The sequence below is a fragment of the Hyperolius riggenbachi genome, chromosome 3, assembly GCF_040937935.1.
Source record: "Hyperolius riggenbachi isolate aHypRig1 chromosome 3, aHypRig1.pri, whole genome shotgun sequence".
NCBI lineage: Eukaryota > Metazoa > Chordata > Amphibia > Anura > Hyperoliidae > Hyperolius > Hyperolius riggenbachi.
Genome location: NC_090648.1, coordinates 164,629,564 through 164,636,465, shown reverse-complemented (window position 1 = coordinate 164,636,465; position 6,902 = coordinate 164,629,564).

The following is a 6,902-nucleotide window of genomic DNA, read 5'->3' as shown; positions in this document are numbered from 1 at the left end:
ATTATATGTTGCTTTGAGGAAACCATTCATTTATTTGAAAATCTTTTCACGCTATTTTAGAGGGATGTTTAATAGTCTTTGCATAGACCACCATTTTTTTTCCCATTCGCGAAAGAACCCCTTTAAAAGGAAGGTTCAAGCAAAATAAAAAAATGAGTTTCACTTATCTGGGGACTCTACCAGCCCCATGCAGCCATCCTGTTCCCTTGTAGTCACTCACTGCTGCTCCAGTCCCCCGCTGGCAGCTTGCCGACCTCGGAGGTCGGCGGGACGCATTGCGTATATTTTTACGCATTCCTGCTAGTGCAGGAACATTAACACATACATTTTTACGCATTACTGGTTCAATGCGTAAAAATGTACGCATTGAACCAGTAACGCATAAAAATGTATGTGTTAATGTTCCTGCAGTAGCGGGATTGCGTAAAAATGTACACAATGCGTCCTGCCGACCTCCGAGGTCGGCAAGCTGCCAGCGGGGGACTGGAGCAGCAGTGAGTGACTACGAGGGCACTGGATGGCTGCATGGGGCTGGTAGAAGCCCCAGATAAGTGAAACTCATTTTTTTATTTTGCTTGGACATTCCCTTTAAGTTCATGTGTGCTTTAAAGTGAAGCTGTCGTACCCGCAGACCCGGAAGTCCCGCCGCTTGTGGTTCAAGTGGAGACGGGCCCTTACTCTTTAAGACAGCCCCATCCTAAAGTACCACCAACAATGTATGTTTTACAGAAAACAACAAACATTCACAGGTGAGGTATTTAGTGTTTTAACAGAGTTGATAAACTACCTCCGTGGATTTCTCCAAAACACGCACTGCTACTGGTACTTGAGTACAGGGTTGGGAAGCCCTGCTTTAAGGTACTATAATTTCAAACAAGCAACATCTTATCAGGAACACCAACAGAAAAGAAATAAAGTACCATCTGCCTTTTATATACATGGCCTTGATGAACGAAAGTTATTCCTAGTTCTTCTCAACTTACAAACATAAAAGTCCTAAATGAAGTTAGATAAGTATTAGCAACCTTTAGTTAATAATAACCAGTATTTGAAACACGCCATTGCCTGCTAAGTGCTGTGTAGTATAAGGTTAGAAAAACAGAAGATAAAAAGGGTCATGAAAAAAATCTGATTCATCAAGGCCATAGTGGTGAATAGAATTAGTAGCTTTTATGTTTAGTTGTTAAAAAGGCACAGCAGCGACATATAGAAGAATGTAATGCATTATTCAGGATACCCAATAACCCAAATTTTACATTAATGATCCTGCTTTCAGCATTAGAAATACTTCCTATATCTAAATATTGCTGTACCTTTGCCAGTAGTTAAGATGTCACCACCTGTGATACATTTAACCACTTCCCTACCACAGGTTTTTTTCCCTTAAAAACCACAGTAATTTTCATATCAGGCTCCTCCCACCCATTCATCAATAACTTTATTGCTGTTTATCACACCAAAATGATCTATATATTGTTTTTTTAGCCACAAACTATGCTTTCTTTGGGTGATCCTAATTATTTTGTTTTTTATATGGTGTATATTTTAAGGTGAATAATAAGGAACCTTTTTAAAAAGTAATTTTTCTCTCAGGTTTCAGCTATTAAAGTTTACAAATAAATGGTACTACTGTATATAAAACCCACACATTTTATTTGCTCATTTCCAGTTATAACAACATCTAAATGATGTTTCTAGTACAATGGATGGCGATAATATTTTATTTGGAAATAAACGTGTATTTTTTCCATTTAGTATTTTTTTTTATACCACAAGCCCTTATTTGCAAAAATAACAGTAATATACCCTCATGACATACATATGATAAAATGCCTAGGGTAACTTTTTGTTCAGGAAGTTCTTTGTGTTTTAGACTTTCACTTTGTGGATGAATACCAGCATCTCGCTGATGCTGGCTTTCATTCACTACTGGCACATTGATCAGCTTTGGGAACACAAGATTTCTTGTCAATACTGGGTGCTTACTGAAATCCTAACTGATCATCAGCAAATCTTGTTTCTGCCCTACCCATTCAAGTAGAAAATGTGGGTACACCTCTCTTTGATGTCGTGCTCTGCACAAATACTGAGCTCTGAATGCTGGGGCTAACATCCATTAAATATTTGCCTCTCTACCTAATAGATGACAGTGTAGTCTCAATGGAGATGATTAAGTAAGGTGTCCCCACCTTTAAATAACAATTACTTGTGATTATGACAATGCTTTAGTATTTTACTATACAGGAGTGAGCATCAGACTCTTTGGAAGCCATGTTCTGTTTGGTGTTTTTCTAAGATGGGACTTTGTGGTTGATTGTGCAAGCTCCATTCCATCATGAAGGACAACTCATCCCTTCTCTTCTTGCTTCTCTAATTCTACTCTTCTCTGACATCGTCTTCACTGGCTGCCAATTAGTGATGATCGAACACCTAGATGTTCGGGTTCGGTTAGGTTCGGCTGATGTCATCCAGCCCGCCTGCCCCTCCCGCCACCAGGGGGCGCCGGTCCTCCTGAGAGCCGGACCTAAACACCCCCCCCCCCACCCGCGAGGTACCGCCACCCGCCGGCCCGCTCTCGGGAGGACCGGCGCCCCCTGGTGGCGGGAGGGGGCAGGTGGGCTGGATGACGTCAGCCGAACCTAACCGAACCCGAACATCTAGGTGTTCGATCATCACACAAAGGATATAATCCAAGATTCTAAAACTCACCTGCAAAGCTCTTTACTGTCTCGCACCTTCTTACTTACTTACACTACTCTCCAGATACTGCCCTGAACAAAATACCCTTTCCACAAACAATGTTGTAGTATGATGGTTTACCTACACAATCTGCACATAGGCCCATATGCAATTAACTTTTTTTACTGAGTTTTCTCCCAGCAGGTCATTTTTCAGCTTCTATTTAAAGTAACTTTTCAGCACTTTGCAAATTCCAAAGGTACCAAAAAGTAGGTGAAAAAGTACTGCCAAAATTATTTTGAGTATTTTCTCGTTTGCCGGTGGTTTCAAATTCATTTTATTGGCAAGTTCAAAAATATCACCTAGGAGAAAACTCAGGAGAAAAAGTTAATTGCATATGGGCCATAGTATTAAATATCTGTTGATCTTCATACCACATGAAGGTGGTAAAATTGATTGGCCAATCATAATTGAAAGTTTGTACCAGGCTTTAGACTATGATGGGTATATGTATGGTATAGATTTGGGATGGTCAATGACATGTAAAGAATTCAGTGTTCCTGCAGAATTGTTCACATTTTCTGTGCAAATTTGTGCAGATTGAAAATGGACCAATTGAATGTAGTGAAGGTTGAATTCGATTTTTTTATTTTCAAGCTGCAGTAATTTGTATAAATAATTTACACAATTCTGCATCAAGTAGCAGAGCTACTGAGGGCACTGCATGTTTTTCAATATAACGACAAAATTCCTTGCATTGAATTGCAAATGATGAGGTGTGAACTCTTCATAAACTTTACATTGCATCATTGCAACGTGTCAATGTGAAAGTACCTAAAGTGATAAGACTATACTCTGCAAAGTAAAAGCAAAACTGAATCCTCAGCATAAGTGACAAAATCTACTTAACCACTTGAGGACCTAGGGCTTTACCCCCCTTAAGGACCGGCCACTTTTTTTCCATTCAGACCACTGCAGCTTTCACGGTTTATTGCTCGCTCATACAACCTACCACCTAAATGAATTTTGGCTCCTTTTCTTGTCACTAATAAAGCTTTCTTTTGATGCTATTTGATTGCTCCTGTGATTTTTACTTTTTATTATATTCATCAAAAAAGACATGAATTTTGGCAAAAAAATGATTTTTTTAACTTTCTGTGCTGACAGTTTTCAAATAAAGTAAAATTTCTGTATACATGCAGCGCGAAAAATGTGGACAAACATGTTTTTGATAAAAAAAAAACCATTCAGTGTATATTTATTGGTTTGGGTAAAAGTTATAGCGTTTACAAACTATGGTGCCAAAAGTGAATTTTCCCATTTTCAAGCATCTCTGACTTTTCTGACCCCCTGTCATGTTTCATGAGGGGCTAGAATTCCAGGATAGTATAAATACCCCCCAAATGACCCCATTTTGGAAAGAAGACATCCCAAAGTATTCACTGAGAGGCATAGTGAGTTCATAGAAGATATTATTTTTTGTCACAAGTAAGCGGAAAATGACACTTTGTGAGGAAAAAAAAAAAAAAAGTTTCCATTTCTTCTAACTTGCGACAAAAAAAAATGAAATCTGCCACGGACTCACCATGCCCCTCTCTGAATACCTTGAAGGGTCTACTTTCCAAAATGGGATCATTTGTGGGGTGTGTTTACTGTCCTGACATTTTGGGGGGTGCTAAATTGTAAGCACCCCTGTAAAGCCTAAAGGTGCTCATTGGACTTTGGACCCCTTAGCGCAGTTAGGCTGCAAAAAAGTGCCACACATGTGGTATTGCCGTACTCAGGAGAAGTAGTATAATGTGTTTTGGGGTGTATTTTTACACATACCCATGCTGGGTGGGAGAAATATCTCTGTAAATGACAATTTGTTAATTTTTTTTACACACAATTGTCCATTTACAGAGATATTTCTCCCACTCAGCATGGGTATGTGTAAAAATACACCACAAAACACATTATACTACTTCTCCTGAGTACGGCAATACCACATGTGTGGCACTTTTTTGCACCCTAACTGCGCTAAAGGGCCCAAAGTCCAATGAGTACCTTTAGGATTTCACAGGTCATTTTGAGAAATTTCGTTTCAAGACTACTCCTCACGGTTTAGGGCCCCTAAAATGCCAGGGCAGTATAGGAACCCCACAAATGACCCCATTTTAGAAAGAAGACACCCCAAGGTATTCCGTTAGTAGTATGGCGAGTTCATAGAAGATTTTATTTTTTGTCACAAGTTAGCGGAAAATGACACTTTGTGAAAAAACACAATTAAAATCAATTTCCGCTAACTTTTGACAAAAAATAAAATCTTCTATGAACTCACCATACTCCTAACGGAATACCTTGGGGTGTCTTCTTTCTAAAATGGGGTCATTTGTGGGGTTCCTATACTGCCCTGGCATTTTAGGGGCCCTAAACCGTGAGGAGTAGTCTTGAAACCAAATGTCGCAAAATGACCTGTGAAATCCTAAAGGTACTCATTGGACTTTGGGCCCTTTAGCGCAGTTAGGGTGCAAAAAAGTGCCACACATGTGGTATCGCCGTACTCAGGAGAAGTAGTATAATGTGTTTTGTGGTGTATTTTTACACATACCCATGCTGGGTGGGAGAAATACCTCTGTAAATGGACAATTGTGTGTAAAAAAATCAAAAGATTGTCATTTACAGAGGTATTTCTCCCACCCAGCATGGGTATGTGTAAAAATACACCCCAAAACACATTGTACTACTTCTCCCGAGTACGGCGATACCACATGTGTGGCACTTTTTTGCACCCTAACTGCACTAAGGGGCCCAAAGTCCAATGAGTACCTTTAGGATTTCACAGGTCATTTTTGTTTCAAGACTACTCCTCAAGGTTTAGGGCCCCTAAAATGCCAGGGCAGTATAGGAACCCCACTAATGACCCCATTTTAGAAAGAAGACACCCCAAGGTATTCCGTTAGGAGTATGGTGAGTTCATAGAAGTTTTTATTTTTTTGTCACAAGTTAGCGGAAATTGATTTTAATAGTTTTTTTTCACAAAGTGTCATTTTCCGCTAACTTGTGACAAAAAATAAAATCTTCTATGAACTCACCATACTCCGTACGGAATACCTTTGGGTGTCTTCTTTCTAGAATGGGGTCATTTGTGGGGTTCCTATACTGCCCTGGCATTTTAGGGGCCCTAAACCGTGAGGAGTAGTCTTGAAACCAAATGTCGCAAAATGACCTGTGAAATCCTAAAGGTACTCATTGGACTTTGGGCCCCTTAGCGTACTTAGGGTGTAAAAAAGTGCCACACATGTGGTACCGCTGTACTCAGGAGAAGTAGTATAATGCGTTTTGGGGTGTATTTTTACACATACCCATGCTAAGTGGGAGAAATATCTCTGTAAATGACAATTGTTTGATTTTTTTACACACAATTGTCCATTTACATAGAAATTTCTCCCACCCAGCATGGGTATGTGTAAAAATACACCCCAAAACACATTATACTACTTTTCCTGAGTACGGCGGTACCACATGTGTGACACTTTTTTGCAGCCTAGGTGCGCTAAGGGGCCCAACGTCCTATTCACAGGTCATTTTGAAGCATTTGTTTTCTAGACTACTCCTCGCGGTTTAGGGCCCCTAAAATGCCAGGGCAGTATAGGAACCCCACAAGTGACCCCATTTTAGAAAGAAGACACCCCAAGGTATTCCGTTAGGTGTATGGCGAGTTCATAGAAGATTTTATTTTTTGTCACAAGTTAGTGAAAAATGACACTTTGTGAAAAAAAACCAATAAAAATTAATTTCCGCTAACTTTTGACAAAAAATTAAATCTTCTATGAACTCGTCATACACCTAACATAATACCTTGGGGTGTCTTTTTTTCTAAAATGGGGTCACTTGTGGGGTTCCTATACCGCCCTGGCATTTTACAGGCCCAAAACCGTGAGTAGTCTGGAAACCAAATGTCTCAAAATGACTGTTCAGGGGTATAAGCATCTGCAAATTTTGATGACAGGTGGTCTATGAGGGGGCGAATTTTGTGGAACCGGTCATAAGCAGGGTGGCCTTTTAGATGACAGGTTGTATTGGGCCTGATCTGATGGATAGGAGTGCTAGGGGGGTGACAGGAGGTGATTGATGGGTGTCTCAGGGGGTGGTTAGAGGGGAAAATAGATGCAATCCATGCACTGGGGAGGTGATCGGAAGGGGGTCTGAGGGTTTGGCCGAGTGATCAGGAGCCCACACGG